A 22,913-nucleotide genomic window follows, 5' to 3' on the forward strand; every position below is an offset into this window, starting at 1 on the left:
GCGCAACATGTAACGGGTGCGATCATACCAGCACTAAAGCACCGGATCCCATCAGAACTCTGAAGTTAAGCGTGCTTGAGCGAGAGTAGTACTGGGATGGGTGACCTCCTGGGAAGTCCTTGTGTTGCACTCTCTTTTTGCCTTCGGCGCTTTTTTGTCGTCGGCACCAACCTCCGACCTTCTTTTCACTTCCCGCAATACACCGTATCTGATCCATCGAGGTCTTCTGCTTCCCTTTCACCCTCGCCTTGCGCGCCGCAGCGCCGGCACCCGACACGAGCCGCGGCGTGCGACAAACGCAGCAGTTCCGGCTCGCCGGACCGTAACTTGGCACGCCGATGTCGAAATTCGGCGATTTTCCTGCCCACGGAAAGCACGTTCCGCTGGCTACGACGTGACGAACAGACGACGTCGGTTCGGGACCGTTTCGGATGCCGTTTAAGCTCATTTCGGGCGTTTTTCGGGGCCGTTTTTATGACGGCTAGTCGGTTCGTGCGTTGCGGCCCCCACGGCTCCCGCGTGAGGCATAAGAGCATTTTTTCGCGCAACATGTAACGGGTGCGATCACACTAGCACTAAAGCACCGGATCCCATCAGAACTCTGAAGTTAAGCGTGCTTGGGCGAGAGTAGTACTGGGATGGGTGACCTCCTGGGAAGTCCTCGTGTTGCACTCTCTTTTTGCCTTCGGCGCTTTTTTGTCGTCGGCACCAACCTCCGACCTTCTTTTCACTTCCCGCAACACACCGTATCTGATCCATCGAGGTCTTCTGCTTCCCTTTCACCCTCGCCTTGCACGCCGCAGCGCCGGCACCCGACACGAGCCGCGGCGTGCGACAAACGCAGCAGTTCCGGCTCGCCGGACCGTAACTTGGCACGCCGATGTCGAAATTCGGCGATTTTCCTGGCCACGGAAAGCTCGTTCCGCTGGCTACGACGTGACGAACAGACGAAGTCGGTTCGGGACCGTTTCAGATGCCGTTTAAGCTCATTTCGGGCGTTTCTATGACGGCTAGTCGGTTTGTGCGTTGCGGCCCCCACGGCTCCCGCGTGAGGCATAAGAGCATTTTTTCGCGCAACATGTAACGGGTGCGATCATACCAGCACTAAAGCACCGGATTCCATCAGAACTCCGAAGTTAAGCGTGCTTGGGCGAGAGTAGTACTGGGATGGGTGACCTCCTGGGAAGTCCTCGTGTTGCACTCTCTTTTTGCCTTCGGCGCTTTTTTGTCGTCGGCACCAACCTCCGACCTTCTTTTCACTTCCCGCAACACACCGTATCTGATCCATCGAGGTCTTCTGCTTCCCTTTCACCCTCGCCTTGCGCGCCGCAGCGCCGGCACCCGACACGAGCCGCGGCGTGCGACAAACGCAGCAGTTCCGGCTCGCCGGACCGTAACTTGGCACGCCGATGTCGAAATTCGGCGATTTTCCTGGCCACGGAAAGCACGTTCCGCTGGCTACGACGTGACGAACAGACGAAGTCGGTTCGGGACCGTTTCAGATGCCGTTTAAGCTCGTTTCGGGCGTTTTTCGGGGCGTTTCTATGACGGCTAGTCGGTTTGTGCGTTGCGGCCCCCACGGCTTCCGCGTGAGGCATAAGAGCATTTTTTCGCGCAACATGTAACGGGTGCGATCATACCAGCACTAAAGCACCGGATTCCATCAGAACTCCGAAGTTAAGCGTGCTTGGGCGAGAGTAGTACTGGGATGGGTGACCTCCTGGGAAGTCCTCGTGTTGCACTCTCTTTTTACCTTCGGCGCTTTTTTGTCGTCGGCACCAACCTCCGACCTTCTTTTCACTTCCCGCAACACACCGTATCTGATCCATCGAGGTCTTCTGCTTCCCTTTCACCCTCGCCTTGCGCGCCGCAGCGCCGGCACCCGACACGAGCCGCGGCGTGCGACAAACGCAGCAGTTCCTGGTCGCCGGACCGTAACTTGGCACGCCGATGTCGGAATTCGGCGATTTTCGTGGCCACGGAAAGCTCGTTCCGCTGGCTACGACGTGGCGAACAGACGAAGTCGGTTCGGGAACGTTTCGGATGCCGTTTAAGCTCGTTTCGGGCGTTTTTCGGGGCCGTTTCTATGACGGCTAGTCGGTTCGTGCGTTGCGGCCCCCACGGCTCCCGCGTGAGGCATAAGAGCATTTTTTCGCGCAACATGTAACGGGTGCGATCATACCAGCACTAAAGCACCGGATCCCATCAGAACTCCGAAGTTAAGCGTGCTTGGGCGAGAGTAGTACTGGGATGGGTGACCTCCTGGGAAGTCCTTGTGTTGCACTCTTTTTTTGCCTTCGGCGCTTTTTTGTCGTCGGCACCAACCTTCGACCTTCTTTTCACTTCCCGCAACACACCGTATCTGATCCATCGAGGTCTTCTGCTTCCCTTTCACCCTCGCCTTGCGCGCCGCAGCGCCGGCACCCGACACGAGCCGCGGCGTGCGACAAACGCAGCAGTTCCGGGTCGCCGGACCGTAACTTGGCACGCCGATGTCGGAATTCGGCGATTTTCGTGGCCACGGAAAGCTCGTTCTGCTGGCTACGACGTGGCGAACAGACGAAGTCGGTTCGTGACCATTTCGGATGCCGTTTAAGCTCGTTTCGGGCGTTTTTCGGGGCCGTTTCTATGACGGCTAGTCGGTTCGTGCGTTGCGGCCCCCACGGCTCCCGCGTGAGGCATAAGAGAATTTTTTCGCGCAACATGTAACGGGTGCGATCATACCAGCACTAAAGCACCGGATCCCATCAGAACTCCGAAGTTAAGCGTGCTTGGGCGAGAGTAGTACTGGGATGGGTGACCTCCTGGGAAGTCCTCGTGTTGCACTCTCTTTTTGCCTTCGGCGCTTTTTTGTCGTCGGCACCAACCTCCGACCTTCTTTTCACTTCCCGCAACACACCGTATCTGATCCATCAAGGTCTTCTGCTTCCCTTTCACCCTCGCCTTGCGCGCCGCAGCGCCCGCACCCGACACGAGCCGCGGCGTGCGACAAAAGCAGCAGTTCCGGCTCTCTGGACTGTAACTTGGCACACCGATGTCGGAATTCGGCGATTTTCGTGGCCACGGAAAGCTCGTTCCGCTGGCTACGACGTGGCGAACAGACGAAGTCGGTTCGGGACCGTTTCGGATGCCGTTTAAGCTCATTTCGGGCGTTTTTCGGGGCCGTTTTTATGACGGCTAGTCGGTTCGTACGTTGCGGCCCCCACGGCTCCCGCGTGAGGCATAAGAGCATTTTTTCGCGCAACATGTAACGGGTGCGATCACACTAGCACTAAAGCACCGGATCCCATCAGAACTCTGAAGTTAAGCGTGCTTGGGCGAGAGTAGTACTGGGATGGGTGACCTCCTGGGAAGTCCTCGTGTTGCACTCTCTTTTTGCCTTCGGCGCTTTTTTGTCGTCGGCACCAACCTCCGACCTTCTTTTCACTTCCCGCAACACACCGTATCTGATCCATCGAGGTCTTCTGCTTCCCTTTCACCCTCGCCTTGCGCGCCGCAGCGCCGGCACCCGACACGAGCCGCGGCGTGCGACAAACGCAGCAGTTCCGGGTCGCCGGACCGTAACTTGGCACGCCGATGTCGGAATTCGGCGATTTTCGTGGCCACGGAAAGCTCGTTCCGCTGGCTACGACGTGGCGAACAGACGAAGTCGGTTCGGGACCGTTTCGGATGCCGTTTAAGCTCGTTTCGGGCGTTTTTCGGGGCCGTTTCTATGACGGCTAGTCGGTTCGTGCGTTGCGGCCCCCACGGCTCCCGCGTGAGGCATAAGAGCATTTTTTCGCGCAACATGTAACGGGTGCGATCATACCAGCACTAAAGCACCGGATCCCATCAGAACTCCGAAGTTAAGCGTGCTTGGGCGAGAGTAGTACTGGAATGGGTGACCTCCTGGGAAGTCCTCGTGTTGCACTCTCTATTTACCTTCGGCGCTTTTTTGTCGTCGGCACCAACCTCCGACCTTCTTTTCACTTCCCGCAACACACCGTATCTGATCCATCAAGGTCTTCTGCTTCCCTTTCACCCTCGCCTTGCGCGCCGCAGCGCCCGCACCCGACACGAGCCGCGGCGTGCGACAAAAGCAGCAGTTCCGGCTCTCTGGACTGTAACTTGGCACACCGATGTCGGAATTCGGCGATTTTCGTGGTCACGGAAAGCTCGTTCCGCTGGCTACGACGTGGCGAACAGACGAAGTCGGTTCGGGACCGTTTCGGATGCCGTTTAAGCTCATTTCGGGCGTTTTTCGGGGCCGTTTTTATGACGGCTAGTCGGTTCGTACGTTGCGGCCCCCACGGCTCCCGCGTGAGGCATAAGAGCATTTTTTCGCGCAACATGTAACGGGTGCGATCACACTAGCACTAAAGCACCGGATCCCATCAGAACTCTGAAGTTAAGCGTGCTTGGGCGAGAGTAGTACTGGGATGGGTGACCTCCTGGGAAGTCCTCGTGTTGCACTCTCTTTTTGCCTTCGGCGCTTTTTTGTCGTCGGCACCAACCTCCGACCTTCTTTTCACTTCCCGCAACACACCGTATCTGATCCATCGAGGTCTTCTGCTTCCCTTTCACCCTCGCCTTGCGCGCCGCAGCGCCGGCACCCGACACGAGCCGCGGCGTGCGACAAACGCAGCAGTTCCGGCTCGCCGGACCGTAACTTGGCACGCCGATGTCGAAATTCGGCGATTTTCCTGCCCACGGAAAGCACGTTCCGCTGGCTACGACGTGACGAACAGACGAAGTCGGTTCGGGACCGTTTCGGATGCCGTTTAAGCTCATTTCGGGCGTTTTTCGGGGCCGTTTTTATGACGGCTAGTCGGTTCGTGCGTTGCGGCCCCCACGGCTCCCGCGTGAGGCATAAGAGCATTTTTTCGCGCAACATGTAACGGGTGTGATCACACTAGCACTAAAGCACCGGATCCCATCAGAACTCTGAAGTTAAGCGTGCTTGGGCGAGAGTAGTACTGGGATGGGTGACCTCCTGGGAAGTCCTCGTGTTACACTCTCTTTTTGCCTTCGGCGCTTTTTGTCGTCGGCACCAACCTCCGACCTTCTTTTCACTTACCGCAACACACCGTATCTGATCCATCGAGGTCTTCTGCTTCCCTTTCACCCTCGCCTTGCGCGCCGCAGCGCCGGCACCCGACACGAGCCGCGGCGTGCGACAAACGCAGCAGTTCCGGGTCGCCGGACCGTAACTTGGCACGCCGATGTCGGAATTCGGCGATTTTCGTGGCCACGGAAAGCTCGTTCCGCTGGCTACGACGTGGCGAACAGACGAAGTCGGTACGGGACCGTTTCGGATGCCGTTTAAGCTCGTTTCGGGCGTTTTTCAGGGCCGTTTCTATGACGGCTAGTCGGTTCGTGCGTTGCGGCCCCCACGGCTCCCGCGTGAGGCATAAGAGCATTTTTTCGCGCAACATGTAACGGGTGCGATCATACCAGCACTAAAGCACCGGATCCCATCAGAACTTCGAAGTTAAGCGTGCTTGGGCGAGAGTAGTACTGGGATGGGTGACCTCCTGGGAAGTCCTCGTGTTGCACTCTCTTTTTGCCTTCGGCGCTTTTTTGTCGTCGGCACCAACCTCCGACCTTCTTTTCACTTCCCGCAACACACCGTATCTGATCCATCGAGGTCTTCTGCTTCCCTTTCACCCTCGCCTTGCGCGCCGCAGCGCCGGCACCCGACACGAGCCGCGGCGTGCGACAAACGCAGCAGTTCCGGCTCGCCAGACCGTAACTTGGCACGCCGATGTCGAAATTCGGCGATTTTCCTGGCCACGGAAAGCTCGTTCCGCTGGCTACGACGTGACGAACAGACGAAGTCGGTTCGGGACCGTTTTAGATGCCGTTTAAGATCATTTCGGGCGTTTCTATGATGACTAGTCGGTTTGTGCGTTGCGGCCTCCACGGCTCCCGCGTGAGGCATAAGAGCATTTTTTCGCGCAACATGTAACGGGTGCGATCATACCAGCACTAAAGCACCGGATCCCATCAGAACTCTGAAGTTAAGCGTGCTTGAGCGAGAGTAGTACTGGGATGGGTGACCTCCTGGGAAGTCCTTGTATTGCACTCTCTTTTTGCCTTCGGCGCTTTTTTGTCGTCGGCACCAACCTCCGACCTTCTTTTCACTTCCCGCAACACACCGTATCTGATCCATCGAGGTCTTCTGCTTCCCTTTCACCCTCGCCTTGCGCGCCGCAGCGCCGGCACCCGACACAAGCCGCGGCGTGCGACAAACGCAGCAGTTCCGGCTCGCCGGACCGTAACTTGGCACGCCGATGTCGAAATTCGGCGATTTTCCTGCCCACGGAAAGCACGTTCCGCTGGCTACGACGTGACGAACAGACGTAGTCGGTTCGGGACCGTTTCGGATGCCGTTTAAGCTCATTTCGGGCGTTTTTCGGGGCCGTTTTATGACGGCTAGTCGGTTCGTGCGTTGCGGCCCCCACGGCTCCCGCGTGAGGCATAAGAGCATTTTTTCGCGCAACATGTAACGGGTGCGATCACACTAGCACTAAAGCACCGGATCCCATCAGAACTCTGAAGTTAAGCGTGCTTGGGCGAGAGTAATACTGGGATGGGTGACCTCCTGGGAAGTCCTCGTGTTGCACTCTCTTTTTGCCTTCGGCGCTTTTTTGTCGTCGGCACCAACCTCCGACCTTCTTTTCACTTCCCGCAACACACCGTATCTGATCCATCGAGGTCTTCTGCTTCCCTTTCACCCTCGCCTTGCACGCCGCAGCGCCGGCACCCGACACGAGCCGCGGCGTGCGACAAACGCAGCAGTTCCGGCTTGCCGGACCGTAACTTGGCACGCCGATGTCGAAATTCGGCGATTTTCCTGGCCACGGAAAGCTCGTTCCGCTGGCTACGACGTGACGAACAGACGAAGTCGGTTCGGGACCGTTTCAGATGCCGTTTAAGCTCATTTCGGGCGTTTCTATGACGGCTAGTCGGTTTGTGCGTTGCGGCCCCCACGGCGCCCGCGTGAGGCATAAGAGCATCTTTTCGCGCAACATGTAACGGGTGCCATCATACCAGCACTAAAGCACCGGATCCCATCAGAACTCTGAAGTTAAGCGTGCTTGAGCAAGAGTAGTACTGGGATGGGTGACCTCCTGGGAAGTCCTTGTGTTGCACTCTCTTTTTGCCTTCGGCGCTTTTTTGTCGTCGGCACCAACCTCCGACCTTCTTTTCACTTCCCGCAACACACCGTATCTGATCCATCGAGGTCTTCTGCTTCCCTTTCACCCTCGCCTTGCGCGCCGCAGCGCCGGCACCCGACACGAGCCGCGGCGTGCGACAAACGCAGCAGTTCCGGCTCGCCGGACCGTAACTTGGCACGCCGATGTCGAAATTCGGCGATTTTCCTGGCCACGGAAAGCACGTTCCGCTGGCTACGACGTGACGAACAGACGAAGTCGGTTCGGGACCGTTTCAGATGCCGTTTAAGCTCGTTTCGGGCGTTTTTCGGGGCGTTTCTATGACGGCTAGTCGGTTTGTGCGTTGCGGCCCCCACGGCTCCCGCGTGAGGCATAAGAGCATTTTTTCGCGCAACATGTAACGGGTGCGATCATACCAGCACTAAAGCACCGGATTCCATCAGAACTCCGAAGTTAAGCGTGCTTGGGCGAGAGTAGTACTGGGATGGGTGACCTCCTGGGAAGTCCTCGTGTTGCACTCTCTTTTTGCCTTCGGCGCTTTTTTGTCGTCGGCACCAACCTCCGACCTTCTTTTCACTTCCCGCAACACACCGTATCTGATCCATCGAGGTCTTCTGCTTCCCTTTCACCCTCGCCTTGCGCGCCGCAGCGCCGGCACCCGACACGAGCCGCGGCGTGCGACAAAAGCAGCAGTTCCGGCTCTCCGGACCGTAACTTGGCACGCCGATGTCGGAATTCGGCGATTTTCGTGGCCACGGAAAGCTCGTTCCGCTGGCTACGACGTGGCGAACAGACAAAGTCGGTTCGGGACCGTTTCGGATGCCGTTTAAGCGCGTTTCGGTCGTTTTTCGGGGTCGTTTCTATGACGGCTAGTCGGTTCGTGCGTTGCGGCCCCCACGGCTCCCGCGTGAGGCATAAGAGCATTTTTTCGCGCAACATGTAACGGGTGCGATCATACCAGTTCTAAAGAACCGGATCCCATCAGAACTTCGAAGTTAAGCATGCTTGGGCGAGAGTAGTACTGGGATGGGTGACCTCCTGGGAAGTCCTCGTGTTGCACTCTCTTTTTGCCTTCGACGCTTTTTTGTGGTCGGCACCAACCTCCGACGTTCTTTTCACTTACCGCAACACACCGTATCTGATCCATCGAGGTCTTCTGCTTCCCTTTCACCCTCGCCTTGCGCGCCGCAGCGCCGACACCCGACACGAGCCGCGGCGTGCGACAAAAGCAGCAGTTCCGGCTCGCCGGACCGTAACTTGGCACGCCGATGTCGGAATTCGGCGATTTTTGTGGCCACGGAAAGCTCGTTCCGCTGGCAACGACGTGGCGAACAGACGAAGTCGGTTCGGGACCGTTTCGGATGCCGTGTAAGCTAGTTTCAGTCATTTTTCGGGGCCGTTTCTATGACGGCTAGTCGGTTCGTGCGTTGCGGCCCCCACGGCTCCCGCGTGAGGCATAAGAGCATTTTTTCGCGCAACATGTAACGTGTGCGATCATACCAGCACTAAAGCACCGGATCCCATCAGAACTCCGAAGTTAAGCGTGCTTGGGCGAGAGTAGTACTGGAATGGGTGACCTCCTGGGAAGTCCTCGTGTTGCACTCTCTATTTACCTTCGGCGCTTTTTTGTCGTCGGCACCAACCTCCGACCTTCTTTTCACTTACCGCAACACACCGTATCTGATCCATCAAGGTCTTCTGCTTCCCTTTCACCCTCGCCTTGCGCGCCGCAGCGCCCGCACCCGACACGAGCCGCGGCGTGCGACAAAAGCAGCAGTTCCGGCTCTCCGGACTGTAACTTGGCACACCGATGTCGGAATTCGGCGATTTTCGTGGCCACGGAAAGCTCGTTCCGCTGGCTACGACGTGGCGAACAGACGAAGTCGGTTCGGGACCGTTTCGGATGCCGTTTAAGCTAGTTTCAGTCGTTTTTCGGGGCCATTTCTATGACGGCTAGTCGGTTCGTGCGTTGCGGCCCCCACGGCTCCCGCGTGAGGCATAAGAGCATTTTTTCGCGCAACATGTAACGTGTGCGATCATAGCAGCACTAAAGCACCGGATCCCATCAGAACTCCGAAGTTAAGCGTGCTTGGGCGAGAGTAGTACTGGAATGGGTGACCTCCTGGGAAGTCCTCGTGTTGCACTCTCTATTTACCTTCGGCGCTTTTTTGTCGTCGGCACCAACCTCCGACCTTCTTTTCACTTACCGCAACACACCGTATCTGATCCATCAAGGTCTTCTGCTTCCCTTTCACCCTCGCCTTGCGCGCCGCAGCGCCCGCACCCGACACGAGCCGCGGCGTGCGACAAAAGCAGCAGTTCCGGCTCTCCGGACTGTAACTTGGCACACCGATGTCGGAATTCGGCGATTTTCGTGGCCACGGAAAGCTCGTTCCGCTGGGTACGACGTGGCGAACAGACGAAGTCGGTTCGGGACTGTTTCGGATGCCGTTTAAGCTCATTTCGGGCGTTTTTCGGGGCCGTTTTTATGACGGCTAGTCGGTTCGTGCGTTGCGGCCCCCACGGCTCCCGCGTGAGGCATAAGAGCATTTTTTCGCGCAACATGTAACGGGTGCGATCACACTAGCACTAAAGCACCGGATCCCATTAGAACTCTGAAGTTAAGCGTGCTTGGGCGAGAGTAGTACTGGGATGGGTGACCTCCTGGGAAGTCCTCGTGTTGCACTCTCTTTTTGCCTTCGGCGCTTTTTTGTCGTCGGCACCAACCTCCGACCTTCTTTTCACTTCCCGCAACACACCGTATCTGATCCATCGAGGTCTTCTGCTTCCCTTTCACCCTCGCCTTGCGCGCCGCAGCGCCGGCACCCGACACGAGCCGCGGCGTGCGACAAACGCAGCAGTTCCGGCTCGCCGGACCGTAACTTGGCACGCCGATGTCGAAATTCGGCGATTTTCCTGCCCACGGAAAGCACGTTCCGCTGGCTACGACGTTACGAACAGACGAAGTCGGTTCGGGACCGTTTCGGATGCCGTTTAAGCTCATTTCGGGCGTTTTTCGGGGCCGTTTTTATGACGGCTAGTCGGTTCGTGCGTTGCGGCCCCCACGGCTCCCGCGTGAGGCATAAGAGCATTTTTTCGCGCAACATGTAACGGGTGCGATCATACCAGCACTAAAGCACCGGATCCCATCAGAACTCTGAAGTTAAGCGTGCTTGGGCGAGAGTAGTACTGGGATGGGTGACCTCCTGGGAAGTCCTCGTGTTACACTCTCTTTTTGCCTTCGGCGCTTTTTTGTCGTCGGCACCAACCTCCGACCTTCTTTTCACTTACCGCAACACACCGTATCTGATCCATCGAGGTCTTCTGCTTCCCTTTCACCCTCGCCTTGCGCGCCGCAGCGCCGGCACCGACACGAGCCGCGGCGTGCGACAAAAGCAGCAGTTCCGGCTCTCCGGACCGTAACTTGGCACGCCGATGTCGGAATTCGGCGATTTTCGTGGCCACGGAAAGCTCGTTTCGCTGGCTACGACGTGGCGAACAGACGAAGTCGGTACGGGACCGTTTCGGATGCCGTTTAAGCTCGTTTCGGGCGTTTTTCAGGGCCGTTTCTATGACGGCTAGTCGGTTCGTGCGTTGCGGCCCCCACGGCTCCCGCGTGAGGCATAAGAGCATTTTTTCGCGCAACATGTAACGGGTGCGATCATACCAGCACTAAAGCACCGGATCCCATCAGAACTTCGAAGTTAAGCGTGCTTGGGCGAGAGTAGTACTGGGATGGGTGACCTCCTGGGAAGTCCTCGTGTTGCACTCTCTTTTTGCCTTCGGCGCTTTTTTGTCGTCGGCACCAACCTCCGACCTTCTTTTCACTTCCCGCAACACACCGTATCTGATCCATCGAGGTCTTCTGCTTCCCTTTCACCCTCGCCTTGCGCGCCGCAGCGCCGGCACCCGACACGAGCCGCGGCGTGCGACAAACGCAGCAGTTCCGGCTCGCCAGACCGTAACTTGGCACGCCGATGTCGAAATTCGGCGATTTTCCTGGCCACGGAAAGCTCGTTCCGCTGGCTACGACGTGACGAACAGACGAAGTCGGTACGGGACCGTTTTAGATGCCGTTTAAGATCATTTCGGGCGTTTCTATGATGACTAGTCGGTTTGTGCGTTGCGGCCTCCACGGCTCCCGCGTGAGGCATAAGAGCATTTTTTCGCGCAACATGTAACGGGTGCGATCATACCAGCACTAAAGCACCGGATCCCATCAGAACTCTGAAGTTAAGCGTGCTTGAGCGAGAGTAGTACTGGGATGGGTGACCTCCTGGGAAGTCCTTGTATTGCACTCTCTTTTTGCCTTCGGCGCTTTTTTGTCGTCGGCACCAACCTCCGACCTTCTTTTCACTTCCCGCAACACACCGTATCTGATCCATCGAGGTCTTCTGCTTCCCTTTCACCCTCGCCTTGCGCGCCGCAGCGCCGGCACCCGACACAAGCCGCGGCGTGCGACAAACGCAGCAGTTCCGGCTCGCCGGACCGTAACTTGGCACGCCGATGTCGAAATTCGGCGATTTTCCTGCCCACGGAAAGCACGTTCCGCTGGCTACGACGTGACGAACAAACGTAGTCGGTTCGGGACCGTTTCGGATGCCGTTTAAGCTCATTTCGGGCGTTTTTCGGGGCCGTTTTATGACGGCTAGTCGGTTCGTGCGTTGCGGCCCCCACGGCTCCCGCGTGAGGCATAAGAGCATTTTTTCGCGCAACATGTAACGGGTGCGATCACACTAGCACTAAAGCACCGGATCCCATCAGAACTCTGAAGTTAAGCGTGCTTGGGCGAGAGTAGTACTGGGATGGGTGACCTCCTGGGAAGTCCTCGTGTTGCACTCTCTTTTTGCCTTCGGCGCTTTTTTGTCGTCGGCACCAACCTCCGACCTTCTTTTCACTTCCCGCAACACACCGTATCTGATCCATCGAGGTCTTCTGCTTCCCTTTCACCCTCGCCTTGCACGCCGCAGCGCCGGCACCCGACACGAGCCGCGGCGTGCGACAAACGCAGCAGTTCCGGCTTGCCGGACCGTAACTTGGCACGCCGATGTCGAAATTCGGCGATTTTCCTGGCCACGGAAAGCTCGTTCCGCTGGCTACGACGTGACGAACAGACGAAGTCGGTTCGGGACCGTTTCAGATGCCGTTTAAGCTCATTTCGGCCGTTTTTATGACGGCTAGTCGGTTTGTGCGTTGCGGCCCCCACGGCGCCCGCGTGAGGCATAAGAGCATTTTTTCGCGCAACATGTAACGGGTGCCATCATACCAGCACTAAAGCACCGGATCCCATCAGAACTCTGAAGTTAAGCGTGCTTGAGCAAGAGTAGTACAGGGATGGGTGACCTCCTGGGAAGTCCTTGTGTTGCACTCTCTTTTTGCCTTCGGCGCTTTTTTGTCGTCGGCACCAACCTCCGACCTTCTTTTCACTTCCCGCAACACACCGTATCTGATCCATCGAGGTCTTCTGCTTCCCTTTCACCCTCGCCTTGCGCGCCGCAGCGCCGGCACCCGACACGAGCCGCGGCGTGCGACAAACGCAGCAGTTCCGGCTCGCCGGACCGTAACTTGGCACGCCGATGTCGAAATTCGGCGATTTTCCTGCCCACGGAAAGCACGTTCCGCTGGCTACGACGTTACGAACAGACGAAGTCGGTTCGGGACCGTTTCAGATGCCGTTTAAGCTCGTTTCGGGCGTTTTTCGGGGCGTTTCTATGACGGCTAGTCGGTTTGTGCGTTGCGGCCCCCACGGCTCCCGCGTGAGGCATAAGAGCATTTTTTCGCGCAACATGTAACGGGTGCGATCATACCAGCACTAAAGCACCGGATTCCATCAGAACTCCGAAGTTAAGCGTGCTTGGGCGAGAGTAGTACTGGGATGGGTGACCTCCTGGGAAGTCCTCGTGTTGCACTCTCTTTTTGCCTTCGGCGCTTTTTTGTCGTCGGCACCAACCTCCGACCTTCTTTTCACTTACCGCAACACACCGTATCTGATCCATCGAGGTCTTCTGCTTCCCTTTCACCCTCGCCTTGCGCGCCGCAGCGCCGGCACCGACACGAGCCGCGGCGTGCGACAAAAGCAGCAGTTCCGGCTCTCCGGACCGTAACTTGGCACGCCGATGTCGGAATTCGGCGATTTTCGTGGCCACGGAAAGCTCGTTCCGCTGGCTACGACGTGGCGAACAGACGAAGTCGGTACGGGACCGTTTCGGATGCCGTTTAAGCTCGTTTCGGGCGTTTTTCAGGGCCGTTTCTATGACGGCTAGTCGGTTCGTGCGTTGCGGCCCCCACGGCTCCCGCGTGAGGCATAAGAGCATTTTTTCGCGCAACATGTAACGGGTGCGATCATACCAGCACTAAAGCACCGGATCCCATCAGAACTTCGAAGTTAAGCGTGCTTGGGCGAGAGTAGTACTGGGATGGGTGACCTCCTGGGAAGTCCTCGTGTTGCACTCTCTTTTTGCCTTCGGCGCTTTTTTGTCGTCGGCACCAACCTCCGACCTTCTTTTCACTTCCCGCAACACACCGTATCTGATCCATCGAGGTCTTCTGCTTCCCTTTCACCCTCGCCTTGCGCGCCGCAGCGCCGGCACCCGACACGAGCCGCGGCGTGCGACAAACGCAGCAGTTCCGGCTCGCCAGACCGTAACTTGGCACGCCGATGTCGAAATTCGGCGATTTTCCTGGCCACGGAAAGCTCGTTCCGCTGGCTACGACGTGACGAACAGACGAAGTCGGTTCGGGACCGTTTTAGATGCCGTTTAAGATCATTTCGGGCGTTTCTATGATGACTAGTCGGTTTGTGCGTTGCGGCCTCCACGGCTCCCGCGTGAGGCATAAAAGCATTTTTTCGCGCAACATGTAACGGGTGCGATCATACCAGCACTAAAGCACCGGATCCCATCAGAACTCTGAAGTTAAGCGTGCTTGAGCGAGAGTAGTACTGGGATGGGTGACCTCCTGGGAAGTCCTTGTATTGCACTCTCTTTTTGCCTTCGGCGCTTTTTTGTCGTCGGCACCAACCTCCGACCTTCTTTTCACTTCCCGCAACACACCGTATCTGATCCATCGAGGTCTTCTGCTTCCCTTTCACCCTCGCCTTGCGCGCCGCAGCGCCGGCACCCGACACAAGCCGCGGCGTGCGACAAACGCAGCAGTTCCGGCTCGCCGGACCGTAACTTGGCACGCCGATGTCGAAATTCGGCGATTTTCCTGCCCACGGAAAGCACGTTCCGCTGGCTACGACGTGACGAACAGACGTAGTCGGTTCGGGAACGTTTCGGATGCCGTTTAAGCTCGTTTCGGGCGTTTTTCAGGGCCGTTTCTATGACGGCTAGTCGGTTCGTGCGTTGCGGCCCCCACGGCTCCCGCGTGAGGCATAAGAGCATTTTTTCGCGCAACATGTAACGGGTGCGATCATACCAGCACTAAAGCACCGGATCCCATCAGAACTCCGAAGTTAAGCGTGCTTGGGCGAGAGTAGTACTGGGATGGGTGACCTCCTGGGAAGTCCTTGTGTTGCACTCTTTTTTTGCCTTCGGCGCTTTTTTGTCGTCGGCACCAACCTTCGACCTTCTTTTCACTTCCCGCAACACACCGTATCTGATCCATCGAGGTCTTCTGCTTCCCTTTCACCCTCGCCTTGCGCGCCGCAGCGCCGGCACCCGACACGAGCCGCGGCGTGCGACAAACGCAGCAGTTCCGGGTCGCCGGACCGTAACTTGGCACGCCGATGTCGGAATTCGGCGATTTTCGTGGCCACGGAAAGCTCGTTCCGCTGGCTACGACGTGGCGAACAGACGAAGTCGGTTCGGGACCATTTCGGATGCCGTTTAAGCTCGTTTCGGGCGTTTTTCGGGGCCGTTTCTATGACGGCTAGTCGGTTCGTGCGTTGCGGCCCCCACGGCTCCCGCGTGAGGCATAAGAGAATTTTTTCGCGCAACATGTAACGGGTGCGATCATACCAGCACTAAAGCACCGGATCCCATCAGAACTCCGAAGTTAAGCGTGCTTGGGCGAGAGTAGTACTGGGATGGGTGACCTCCTGGGAAGTCCTCGTGTTGCACTCTCTTTTTGCCTTCGGCGCTTTTTTGTCGTCGGCACCAACCTTCGACCTTCTTTTCACTTCCCGCAACACACCGTATCTGATCCATCAAGGTCTTCTGCTTCCCTTTCACCCTCGCCTTGCGCGCCGCAGCGCCCGCACCCGACACGAGCCGCGGCGTGCGACAAAAGCAGCAGTTCCGGCTCTCTGGACTGTAACTTGGCACACCGATGTCGGAATTCGGCGATTTTCGTGGCCACGGAAAGCTCGTTCCGCTGGCTACGACGTGGCGAACAGACGAAGTCGGTTCGGGACCGTTTCGGATGCCGTTTAAGCTCATTTCGGGCGTTTTTCGGGGCCGTTTTTATGACGGCTAGTCGGTTCGTACGTTGCGGCCCCCACGGCTCCCGCGTGAGGCATAAGAGCATTTTTTCGCGCAACATGTAACGGGTGCGATCACACTAGCACTAAAGCACCGGATCCCATCAGAACTCTGAAGTTAAGCGTGCTTGGGCGAGAGTAGTACTGGGATGGGTGACCTCCTGGGAAGTCCTCGTGTTGCACTCTCTTTTTGCCTTCGGCGCTTTTTTGTCGTCGGCACCAACCTCCGACCTTCTTTTCACTTCCCGCAACACACCGTATCTGATCCATCGAGGTCTTCTGCTTCCCTTTCACCCTCGCCTTGCGCGCCGCAGCGCCGGCACCCGATACGAGCCGCGGCGTGCGACAAACGCAGCAGTTCCGGGTCGCCGGACCGTAACTTGGCACGCCGATGTCGGAATTCGGCGATTTTCGTGGCCACGGAAAGCTCGTTCCGCTGGCTACGACGTGGCGAACAGACGAAGTCGGTTCGGGACCGTTTCGGATGCCGTTTAAGCTCGTTTCGGGCGTTTTTCGGGGCCGTTTCTATGACGGCTAGTCGGTTCGTGCGTTGCGGCCCCCACGGCTCCCGCGTGAGGCATAAGAGCATTTTTTCGCGCAACATGTAACGGGTGCGATCATACCAGCACTAAAGCACCGGATCCCATCAGAACTCCGAAGTTAAGCGTGCTTGGGCGAGAGTAGTACTGGAATGGGTGACCTCCTGGGAAGTCCTCGTGTTGCACTCTCTATTTACCTTCGGCGCTTTTTTGTCGTCGGCACCAACCTCCGACCTTCTTTTCACTTCCCGCAACACACCGTATCTGATCCATCAAGGTCTTCTGCTTCCCTTTCACCCTCGCCTTGCGCGCCGCAGCGCCCGCACCCGACACGAGCCGCGGCGTGCGACAAAAGCAGCAGTTCCGGCTCTCTGGACTGTAACTTGGCACACCGATGTCGGAATTCGGCGATTTTCGTGGCCACGGAAAGCTCGTTCCGCTGGCTACGACGTGGCGAACAGACGAAGTCGGTTCGGGACCGTTTCGGATGCCGTTTAAGCTCATTTCGGGCGTTTTTCGGGGCCGTTTTTATGACGGCTAGTCGGTTCGTACGTTGCGGCCCCCACGGCTCCCGCGTGAGGCATAAGAGCATTTTTTCGCGCAACATGTAACGGGTGCGATCACACTAGCACTAAAGCACCGGATCCCATCAGAACTCTGAAGTTAAGCGTGCTTGGGCGAGAGTAGTACTGGGATGGGTGACCTCCTGGGAAGTCCTCGTGTTGCACTCTCTTTTTGCCTTCGGCGCTTTTTTGTCGTCGGCACCAACCTCCGACCTTCTTTTCACTTCCCGCAACACACCGTATCTGATCCATCGAGGTCTTCTGCTTCCCTTTCACCCTCGCCTTGCGCGCCGCAGCGCCGGCACCCGACACGAGCCGCGGCGTGCGACAAACGCAGCAGTTCCGGCTCGCCGGACCGTAACTTGGCACGCCGATGTCGAAATTCGGCGATTTTCCTGCCCACGGAAAGCACGTTCCGCTGGCTACGACGTGACGAACAGACGAAGTCGGTTCGGGACCGTTTCGGATGCCGTTTAAGCTCATTTCGGGCGTTTTTCGGGGCCGTTTTTATGACGGCTAGTCGGTTCGTGCGTTGCGGCCCCCACGGCTCCCGCGTGAGGCATAAGAGCATTTTTTCGCGCAACATGTAACGGGTGTGATCACACTAGCACTAAAGCACCGGATCCCATCAGAACTCTGAAGTTAAGCGTGCTTGGGCGAGAGTAGTACTGGGATGGGTGACCTCCTGGGAAGTCCTCGTGTTACACTCTCTTTTTGCCTTCGGCGCTTTTTGTCGTCGGCACCAACCTCCGACCTTCTTTTCACTTACCGCAACACACCGTATCTGATCCATCGAGGTCTTCTGCTTCCCTTTCACCCTCGCCTTGCGCGCCGCAGCGCCCGCACCTGACACGAGCCGCGGCGTGCGACAAAAGCAGCAGTTCCGGCTCTCCTGACTGTAACTTGGCACACCGATGTCGGAATTCGGCGATTTTCGTGGCCACGGAAAGCTCGTTCCGCTGGCTACGACGTGGCGAACAGACGAAGTCGGTTCAGGACCGTTTCGGATGCCGTTTAAGCTCATTTCGGGCATTTTTCGGGGCCGTTTTTATGACGGCTAGTCGGTTCGTGCGTTGCGGCCCCCACGGCTCCCGCGTGAGGCATAAGAGCATTTTTTGGCGCAACATGTAACGGGTGCGATCACACTAGCACTAAAGCACCGGATCCCATCAGAACTCTGAAGTTAAGCGTGCTTGGGCGAGAGTAGTACTGGGATGGGTGACCTCCTGGGAAGTCCTCGTGTTGCACTCTCTTTTTGCCTTCGGCGCTTTTTTGTCGTCGGCACCAACCTCCGACCTTCTTTTCACTTCCCGCAACACACCGTATCTGATCCATCGAGGTCTTCTGCTTCCCTTTCACCCTCGCCTTGCGCGCCGCAGCGCCGGCACCCGACACGAGCCGCGGCGTGCGACAAACGCAGCAGTTCCGGCTCGCCAGACCGTAACTTGGCACGCCGATGTCGAAATTCGGCGATTTTCCTGGCCACGGAAAGCTCGTTCCGCTGGCTACGACGTGACGAACAGACGAAGTCGGTTCGGGACCGTTTTAGATGCCGTTTAAGATCATTTCGGGCGTTTCTATGATGACTAGTCGGTTTGTGCGTTGCGGCCTCCACGGCTCCCGCGTGAGGCATAAGAGCATTTTTTCGCGCAACATGTAACGGGTGCGATCATACCAGCACTAAAGCACCGGATCCCATCAGAACTCTGAAGTTAAGCGTGCTTGAGCGAGAGTAGTACTGGGATGGGTGACCTCCTGGGAAGTCCTTGTATTGCACTCTCTTTTTGCCTTCGACGCTTTTTTGTCGTCGGCACCAACCTCCGACCTTCTTTTCACTTCCCGCAACACACCGTATCTGATCCATCGAGGTCTTCTGCTTCCCTTTCACCCTCGCCTTGCGCGCCGCAGCGCCGGCACCCGACACAAGCCGCGGCGTGCGACAAACGCAGCAGTTCCGGCTCGCCGGACCGTAACTTGGCACGCCGATGTCGAAATTCGGCGATTTTCCTGCCCACGGAAAGCACGTTCCGCTGGCTACGACGTGACGAACAGACGTAGTCGGTTCGGGACCGTTTCGGATGCCGTTTAAGCTCATTTCGGGCGTTTTTCGGGGCCGTTTTTATGACGGCTAGTCGGTTCGTACGTTGCGGCCCCCACGGCTCCCGCGTGAGGCATAAGAGCATTTTTTCGCGCAACATGTAATGGGTGCGATCACACTAGCACTAAAGCACCGGATCCCATCAGAACTCTGAAGTTAAGCGTGCTTGGGCGAGAGTAGTACTGGGATGGGTGACCTCCTGGGAAGTCCTCGTGTTGCACTCTCTTTTTGCCTTCGGCGCTTTTTTGTCGTCGGCACCAACCTCCGACCTTCTTTTCACTTCCCGCAACACACCGTATCTGATCCATCGAGGTCTTCTGCTTCCCTTTCACCCTCGCCTTGCGCGCCGCAGCGCCGGCACCCGACACGAGCCGCGGCGTGCGACAAACGCAGCAGTTCCGGCTCGCCGGACCGTAACTTGGCACGCCGATGTCGAAATTCGGCGATTTTCCTGCCCACGGAAAGCACGTTCCGCTGGCTACGACGTGACGAACAGACGAAGTCGGTTCGGGACCGTTTCGGATGCCGTTTAAGCTCATTTCGGGCGTTTTTCGGGGCCGTTTTTATGACGGCTAGTCGGTTCGTGCGTTGCGGCCCCCACGGCTCCCGCGTGAGGCATAAGAGCATTTTTTCGCGCAACATGTAACGGGTGTGATCACACTAGCACTAAAGCACCGGATCCCATCAGAACTCTGAAGTTAAGCGTGCTTGGGCGAGAGTAGTACTGGGATGGGTGACCTCCTGGGAAGTCCTCGTGTTACACTCTCTTTTTGCCTTCGGCGCTTTTTGTCGTCGGCACCAACCTCCGACCTTCTTTTCACTTACCGCAACACACCGTATCTGATCCATCGAGGTCTTCTGCTTCCCTTTCACCCTCGCCTTGCGCGCCGCAGCGCCCGCACCTGACACGAGCCGCGGCGTGCGACAAAAGCAGCAGTTCCGGCTCTCCGGACTGTAACTTGGCACACCGATGTCGGAATTCGGCGATTTTCGTGGCCACGGAAAGCTCGTTCCGCTGGCTACGACGTGGCGAACAGACGAAGTCGGTTCAGGACCGTTTCGGATGCCGTTTAAGCTCATTTCGGGCATTTTTCGGGGCCGTTTTTATGACGGCTAGTCGGTTCGTGCGTTGCGGCCCCCACGGCTCCCGCGTGAGGCATAAGAGCATTTTTTGGCGCAACATGTAACGGGTGCGATCACACTAGCACTAAAGCACCGGATCCCATCAGAACTCTGAAGTTAAGCGTGCTTGGGCGAGAGTAGTACTGGGATGGGTGACCTCCTGGGAAGTCCTCGTGTTGCACTCTCTTTTTGCCTTCGGCGCTTTTTTGTCGTCGGCACCAACCTCCGACCTTCTTTTCACTTCCCGCAACACACCGTATCTGATCCATCGAGGTCTTCTGCTTCCCTTTCACCCTCGCCTTGCGCGCCGCAGCGCCGGCACCCGACACGAGCCGCGGCGTGCGACAAACGCAGCAGTTCCGGCTCGCCAGACCGTAACTTGGCACGCCGATGTCGAAATTCGGCGATTTTCCTGGCCACGGAAAGCTCGTTCCGCTGGCTACGACGTGACGAACAGACGAAGTCGGTTCGGGACCGTTTTAGATGCCGTTTAAGATCATTTCGGGCGTTTCTATGATGACTAGTCGGTTTGTGCGTTGCGGCCTCCACGGCTCCCGCGTGAGGCATAAGAGCATTTTTTCGCGCAACATGTAACGGGTGCGATCATACCAGCACTAAAGCACCGGATCCCATCAGAACTCTGAAGTTAAGCGTGCTTGAGCGAGAGTAGTACTGGGATGGGTGACCTCCTGGGAAGTCCTTGTATTGCACTCTCTTTTTGCCTTCGACGCTTTTTTGTCGTCGGCACCAACCTCCGACCTTCTTTTCACTTCCCGCAACACACCGTATCTGATCCATCGAGGTCTTCTGCTTCCCTTTCACCCTCGCCTTGCGCGCCGCAGCGCCGGCACCCGACACAAGCCGCGGCGTGCGACAAACGCAGCAGTTCCGGCTCGCCGGACCGTAACTTGGCACGCCGATGTCGAAATTCGGCGATTTTCCTGCCCACGGAAAGCACGTTCCGCTGGCTACGACGTGACGAACAGACGTAGTCGGTTCGGGACCGTTTCGGATGCCGTTTAAGCTCATTTCGGGCGTTTTTCGGGGCCGTTTTATGACGGCTAGTCGGTTCGTGCGTTGCGGCCCCCACGGCTCCCGCGTGAGGCATAAGAGCATTTTTTCGCGCAACATGTAACGGGTGCGATCACACTAGCACTAAAGCACCGGATCCCATCAGAACTCTGAAGTTAAGCGTGCTTGGGCGAGAGTAGTACTGGGATGGGTGACCTCCTGGGAAGTCCTCGTGTTGCACTCTCTTTTTGCCTTCGGCGCTTTTTTGTCGTCGGCACCAACCTCCGACCTTCTTTTCACTTCCCGCAACACACCGTATCTGATCCATCGAGGTCTTCTGCTTCCCTTTCACCCTCGCCTTGCACGCCGCAGCGCCGGCACCCGACACGAGCCGCGGCGTGCGACAAACGCAGCAGTTCCGGCTTGCCGGACCGTAACTTGGCACGCCGATGTCGAAATTCGGCGATTTTCCTGGCCACGGAAAGCTCGTTCCGCTGGCTACGACGTGACGAACAGACGAAGTCGGTTCGGGACCGTTTCAGATGCCGTTTAAGCTCATTTCGGGCGTTTCTATGACGGCTAGTCGGTTTGTGCGTTGCGGCCCCCACGGCGCCCGCGTGAGGCATAAGAGCATTTTTTCGCGCAACATGTAACGGGTGCCATCATACCAGCACTAAAGCACCGGATCCCATCAGAACTCTGAAGTTAAGCGTGCTTGAGCAAGAGTAGTACAGGGATGGGTGACCTCCTGGGAAGTCCTTGTGTTGCACTCTCTTTTTGCCTTCGGCGCTTTTTTGTCGTCGGCACCAACCTCCGACCTTCTTTTCACTTCCCGCAACACACCGTATCTGATCCATCGAGGTCTTCTGCTTCCCTTTCACCCTCGCCTTGCGCGCCGCAGCGCCGGCACCCGACACGAGCCGCGGCGTGCGACAAACGCAGCAGTTCCGGCTCGCCGGACCGTAACTTGGCACGCCGATGTCGAAATTCGGCGATTTTCCTGGCCACGGAAAGCACGTTCCGCTGGCTACGACGTGACGAACAGACGAAGTCGGTTCGGGACCGTTTCAGATGCCGTTTAAGCTCGTTTCGGGCGTTTTTCGGGGCGTTTCTATGACGGCTAGTCGGTTTGTGCGTTGCGGCCCCCACGGCTCCCGCGTGAGGCATAAGAGCATTTTTTCGCGCAACATGTAACGGGTGCGATCATACCAGCACTAAAGCACCGGATTCCATCAGAACTCCGAAGTTAAGCGTGCTTGGGCGAGAGTAGTACTGGGATGGGTGACCTCCTGGGAAGTCCTCGTGTTGCACTCTCTTTTTGCCTTCGGCGCTTTTTTGTCGTCGGCACCAACCTCCGACCTTCTTTTCACTTCCCGCAACACACCGTATCTGATCCATCGAGGTCTTCTGCTTCCCTTTCACCCTCGCCTTGCGCGCCGCAGCGCCGGCACCGACACGAGCCGCGGCGTGCGACAAAAGCAGCAGTTCCGGCTCTCCGGACCGTAACTTGGCACGCCGATGTCGGAATTCGGCGATTTTCGTGGCCACGGAAAGCTCGTTCCGCTGGCTACGACGTGGCGAACAGACAAAGTCGGTTCGGGACCGTTTCGGATGCCGTTTAAGCGCGTTTCGGTCGTTTTTCGGGGTCGTTTCTATGACGGCTAGTCGGTTCGTGCGTTGCGGCCCCCACGGCTCCCGCGTGAGGCATAAGAGCATTTTTTCGCGCAACATGTAACGGGTGCGATCATACCAGTTCTAAAGAACCGGATCCCATCAGAACTTCGAAGTTAAGCATGCTTGGGCGAGAGTAGTACTGGGATGGGTGACCTCCTGGGAAGTCCTCGTGTTGCACTCTCTTTTTGCCTTCGACGCTTTTTTGTGGTCGGCACCAACCTCCGACGTTCTTTTCACTTACCGCAACACACCGTATCTGATCCATCGAGGTCTTCTGCTTCCCTTTCACCCTCGCCTTGCGCGCCGCAGCGCCGACACCCGACACGA

The 22,913-nt window shown here is 57.4% G+C and overlaps 39 non-coding genes and 4 pseudogenes across 39 annotated transcripts; all 43 read left to right on the forward strand.

Moving 5' to 3' along the window:
• The first annotated feature begins 14 nt into the window (after positions 1-14).
• LOC149850228 (5S ribosomal RNA) lies at positions 15-133 on the forward strand. Its single transcript, XR_016437237.1, has one exon. It is a non-coding gene; the product is annotated as a 5S ribosomal RNA (ribosomal RNA).
• Positions 134-556: 423 nt separating this feature from the next.
• LOC149850229 (5S ribosomal RNA) lies at positions 557-675 on the forward strand. Its single transcript, XR_016435013.1, has one exon. It is a non-coding gene; the product is annotated as a 5S ribosomal RNA (ribosomal RNA).
• A 410-nt stretch (positions 676-1,085) lies between these two features.
• LOC149850230 (5S ribosomal RNA) lies at positions 1,086-1,204 on the forward strand. The gene has a single exon (XR_016426998.1). It is a non-coding gene; the product is annotated as a 5S ribosomal RNA (ribosomal RNA).
• Positions 1,205-1,626: 422 nt separating this feature from the next.
• Positions 1,627-1,745, forward strand: LOC149850231 (5S ribosomal RNA). The gene has a single exon (XR_016426999.1). It is a non-coding gene; the product is annotated as a 5S ribosomal RNA (ribosomal RNA).
• A 423-nt stretch (positions 1,746-2,168) lies between these two features.
• LOC149850232 (5S ribosomal RNA) lies at positions 2,169-2,287 on the forward strand. The gene has a single exon (XR_016426632.1). It is a non-coding gene; the product is annotated as a 5S ribosomal RNA (ribosomal RNA).
• A 423-nt stretch (positions 2,288-2,710) lies between these two features.
• On the forward strand, positions 2,711-2,829 carry LOC149850233 (5S ribosomal RNA). The gene has a single exon (XR_016434176.1). It is a non-coding gene; the product is annotated as a 5S ribosomal RNA (ribosomal RNA).
• Positions 2,830-3,252: 423 nt separating this feature from the next.
• On the forward strand, positions 3,253-3,371 carry LOC149850234 (5S ribosomal RNA). The gene has a single exon (XR_016435015.1). It is a non-coding gene; the product is annotated as a 5S ribosomal RNA (ribosomal RNA).
• A 423-nt stretch (positions 3,372-3,794) lies between these two features.
• LOC149850235 (5S ribosomal RNA) lies at positions 3,795-3,913 on the forward strand. The gene has a single exon (XR_016426614.1). It is a non-coding gene; the product is annotated as a 5S ribosomal RNA (ribosomal RNA).
• A 423-nt stretch (positions 3,914-4,336) lies between these two features.
• LOC149850236 (5S ribosomal RNA) lies at positions 4,337-4,455 on the forward strand. The gene has a single exon (XR_016435016.1). It is a non-coding gene; the product is annotated as a 5S ribosomal RNA (ribosomal RNA).
• Positions 4,456-4,878: 423 nt separating this feature from the next.
• Positions 4,879-4,997, forward strand: LOC149850237 (5S ribosomal RNA). The gene has a single exon (XR_016425836.1). It is a non-coding gene; the product is annotated as a 5S ribosomal RNA (ribosomal RNA).
• Positions 4,998-5,419: 422 nt separating this feature from the next.
• Positions 5,420-5,538, forward strand: LOC149850238 (5S ribosomal RNA). Its single transcript, XR_016427136.1, has one exon. It is a non-coding gene; the product is annotated as a 5S ribosomal RNA (ribosomal RNA).
• A 410-nt stretch (positions 5,539-5,948) lies between these two features.
• On the forward strand, positions 5,949-6,067 carry LOC149850239 (5S ribosomal RNA). Its single transcript, XR_016436273.1, has one exon. It is a non-coding gene; the product is annotated as a 5S ribosomal RNA (ribosomal RNA).
• A 422-nt stretch (positions 6,068-6,489) lies between these two features.
• Positions 6,490-6,608, forward strand: LOC149850240 (5S ribosomal RNA). Its single transcript, XR_016426156.1, has one exon. It is a non-coding gene; the product is annotated as a 5S ribosomal RNA (ribosomal RNA).
• Positions 6,609-7,018: 410 nt separating this feature from the next.
• Positions 7,019-7,137, forward strand: LOC149850241 (5S ribosomal RNA). Its single transcript, XR_016426228.1, has one exon. It is a non-coding gene; the product is annotated as a 5S ribosomal RNA (ribosomal RNA).
• A 422-nt stretch (positions 7,138-7,559) lies between these two features.
• LOC149850242 (5S ribosomal RNA) lies at positions 7,560-7,678 on the forward strand. Its single transcript, XR_016427001.1, has one exon. It is a non-coding gene; the product is annotated as a 5S ribosomal RNA (ribosomal RNA).
• Positions 7,679-8,101: 423 nt separating this feature from the next.
• LOC149850243 (5S ribosomal RNA) lies at positions 8,102-8,220 on the forward strand (annotated as a pseudogene).
• A 423-nt stretch (positions 8,221-8,643) lies between these two features.
• On the forward strand, positions 8,644-8,762 carry LOC149850244 (5S ribosomal RNA). The gene has a single exon (XR_016426682.1). It is a non-coding gene; the product is annotated as a 5S ribosomal RNA (ribosomal RNA).
• Positions 8,763-9,185: 423 nt separating this feature from the next.
• Positions 9,186-9,304, forward strand: LOC149850245 (5S ribosomal RNA). The gene has a single exon (XR_016433747.1). It is a non-coding gene; the product is annotated as a 5S ribosomal RNA (ribosomal RNA).
• Positions 9,305-9,727: 423 nt separating this feature from the next.
• LOC149850246 (5S ribosomal RNA) lies at positions 9,728-9,846 on the forward strand. Its single transcript, XR_016425556.1, has one exon. It is a non-coding gene; the product is annotated as a 5S ribosomal RNA (ribosomal RNA).
• Positions 9,847-10,269: 423 nt separating this feature from the next.
• Positions 10,270-10,388, forward strand: LOC149850247 (5S ribosomal RNA). Its single transcript, XR_016434013.1, has one exon. It is a non-coding gene; the product is annotated as a 5S ribosomal RNA (ribosomal RNA).
• Positions 10,389-10,810: 422 nt separating this feature from the next.
• LOC149850248 (5S ribosomal RNA) lies at positions 10,811-10,929 on the forward strand. The gene has a single exon (XR_016427137.1). It is a non-coding gene; the product is annotated as a 5S ribosomal RNA (ribosomal RNA).
• Positions 10,930-11,339: 410 nt separating this feature from the next.
• LOC149850249 (5S ribosomal RNA) lies at positions 11,340-11,458 on the forward strand. Its single transcript, XR_016436284.1, has one exon. It is a non-coding gene; the product is annotated as a 5S ribosomal RNA (ribosomal RNA).
• A 422-nt stretch (positions 11,459-11,880) lies between these two features.
• Positions 11,881-11,999, forward strand: LOC149850250 (5S ribosomal RNA). The gene has a single exon (XR_016435019.1). It is a non-coding gene; the product is annotated as a 5S ribosomal RNA (ribosomal RNA).
• A 410-nt stretch (positions 12,000-12,409) lies between these two features.
• Positions 12,410-12,528, forward strand: LOC149850251 (5S ribosomal RNA; annotated as a pseudogene).
• Positions 12,529-12,950: 422 nt separating this feature from the next.
• Positions 12,951-13,069, forward strand: LOC149850252 (5S ribosomal RNA). The gene has a single exon (XR_016427004.1). It is a non-coding gene; the product is annotated as a 5S ribosomal RNA (ribosomal RNA).
• Positions 13,070-13,491: 422 nt separating this feature from the next.
• LOC149850253 (5S ribosomal RNA) lies at positions 13,492-13,610 on the forward strand. The gene has a single exon (XR_016427138.1). It is a non-coding gene; the product is annotated as a 5S ribosomal RNA (ribosomal RNA).
• A 410-nt stretch (positions 13,611-14,020) lies between these two features.
• On the forward strand, positions 14,021-14,139 carry LOC149850254 (5S ribosomal RNA). Its single transcript, XR_016436306.1, has one exon. It is a non-coding gene; the product is annotated as a 5S ribosomal RNA (ribosomal RNA).
• A 423-nt stretch (positions 14,140-14,562) lies between these two features.
• On the forward strand, positions 14,563-14,681 carry LOC149850255 (5S ribosomal RNA). Its single transcript, XR_016426635.1, has one exon. It is a non-coding gene; the product is annotated as a 5S ribosomal RNA (ribosomal RNA).
• A 423-nt stretch (positions 14,682-15,104) lies between these two features.
• On the forward strand, positions 15,105-15,223 carry LOC149850256 (5S ribosomal RNA). The gene has a single exon (XR_016434193.1). It is a non-coding gene; the product is annotated as a 5S ribosomal RNA (ribosomal RNA).
• A 423-nt stretch (positions 15,224-15,646) lies between these two features.
• On the forward strand, positions 15,647-15,765 carry LOC149850257 (5S ribosomal RNA). The gene has a single exon (XR_016435020.1). It is a non-coding gene; the product is annotated as a 5S ribosomal RNA (ribosomal RNA).
• Positions 15,766-16,188: 423 nt separating this feature from the next.
• On the forward strand, positions 16,189-16,307 carry LOC149850258 (5S ribosomal RNA). Its single transcript, XR_016426615.1, has one exon. It is a non-coding gene; the product is annotated as a 5S ribosomal RNA (ribosomal RNA).
• A 423-nt stretch (positions 16,308-16,730) lies between these two features.
• On the forward strand, positions 16,731-16,849 carry LOC149850259 (5S ribosomal RNA). Its single transcript, XR_016435021.1, has one exon. It is a non-coding gene; the product is annotated as a 5S ribosomal RNA (ribosomal RNA).
• A 423-nt stretch (positions 16,850-17,272) lies between these two features.
• On the forward strand, positions 17,273-17,391 carry LOC149850260 (5S ribosomal RNA). Its single transcript, XR_016425837.1, has one exon. It is a non-coding gene; the product is annotated as a 5S ribosomal RNA (ribosomal RNA).
• Positions 17,392-17,813: 422 nt separating this feature from the next.
• LOC149850261 (5S ribosomal RNA) lies at positions 17,814-17,932 on the forward strand. The gene has a single exon (XR_016435022.1). It is a non-coding gene; the product is annotated as a 5S ribosomal RNA (ribosomal RNA).
• A 410-nt stretch (positions 17,933-18,342) lies between these two features.
• On the forward strand, positions 18,343-18,461 carry LOC149850262 (5S ribosomal RNA). Its single transcript, XR_016436317.1, has one exon. It is a non-coding gene; the product is annotated as a 5S ribosomal RNA (ribosomal RNA).
• Positions 18,462-18,884: 423 nt separating this feature from the next.
• On the forward strand, positions 18,885-19,003 carry LOC149850263 (5S ribosomal RNA). The gene has a single exon (XR_016435024.1). It is a non-coding gene; the product is annotated as a 5S ribosomal RNA (ribosomal RNA).
• A 423-nt stretch (positions 19,004-19,426) lies between these two features.
• On the forward strand, positions 19,427-19,545 carry LOC149850264 (5S ribosomal RNA). Its single transcript, XR_016425838.1, has one exon. It is a non-coding gene; the product is annotated as a 5S ribosomal RNA (ribosomal RNA).
• A 422-nt stretch (positions 19,546-19,967) lies between these two features.
• Positions 19,968-20,086, forward strand: LOC149850265 (5S ribosomal RNA). The gene has a single exon (XR_016435025.1). It is a non-coding gene; the product is annotated as a 5S ribosomal RNA (ribosomal RNA).
• A 410-nt stretch (positions 20,087-20,496) lies between these two features.
• LOC149850266 (5S ribosomal RNA) lies at positions 20,497-20,615 on the forward strand. The gene has a single exon (XR_016436328.1). It is a non-coding gene; the product is annotated as a 5S ribosomal RNA (ribosomal RNA).
• Positions 20,616-21,037: 422 nt separating this feature from the next.
• Positions 21,038-21,156, forward strand: LOC149850267 (5S ribosomal RNA). The gene has a single exon (XR_016435027.1). It is a non-coding gene; the product is annotated as a 5S ribosomal RNA (ribosomal RNA).
• A 410-nt stretch (positions 21,157-21,566) lies between these two features.
• LOC149850268 (5S ribosomal RNA) lies at positions 21,567-21,685 on the forward strand (annotated as a pseudogene).
• Positions 21,686-22,107: 422 nt separating this feature from the next.
• Positions 22,108-22,226, forward strand: LOC149850269 (5S ribosomal RNA). Its single transcript, XR_016427009.1, has one exon. It is a non-coding gene; the product is annotated as a 5S ribosomal RNA (ribosomal RNA).
• Positions 22,227-22,648: 422 nt separating this feature from the next.
• On the forward strand, positions 22,649-22,767 carry LOC149850270 (5S ribosomal RNA; annotated as a pseudogene).
• The last annotated feature ends 146 nt before the right edge of the window (positions 22,768-22,913 follow it).

The sequence above is a fragment of the Nuphar pumila genome, chromosome 1, assembly GCF_984573655.1.
Source record: "Nuphar pumila chromosome 1, dmNupPumi1.hap1.1, whole genome shotgun sequence".
Lineage (NCBI taxonomy): Eukaryota > Viridiplantae > Streptophyta > Magnoliopsida > Nymphaeales > Nymphaeaceae > Nuphar > Nuphar pumila.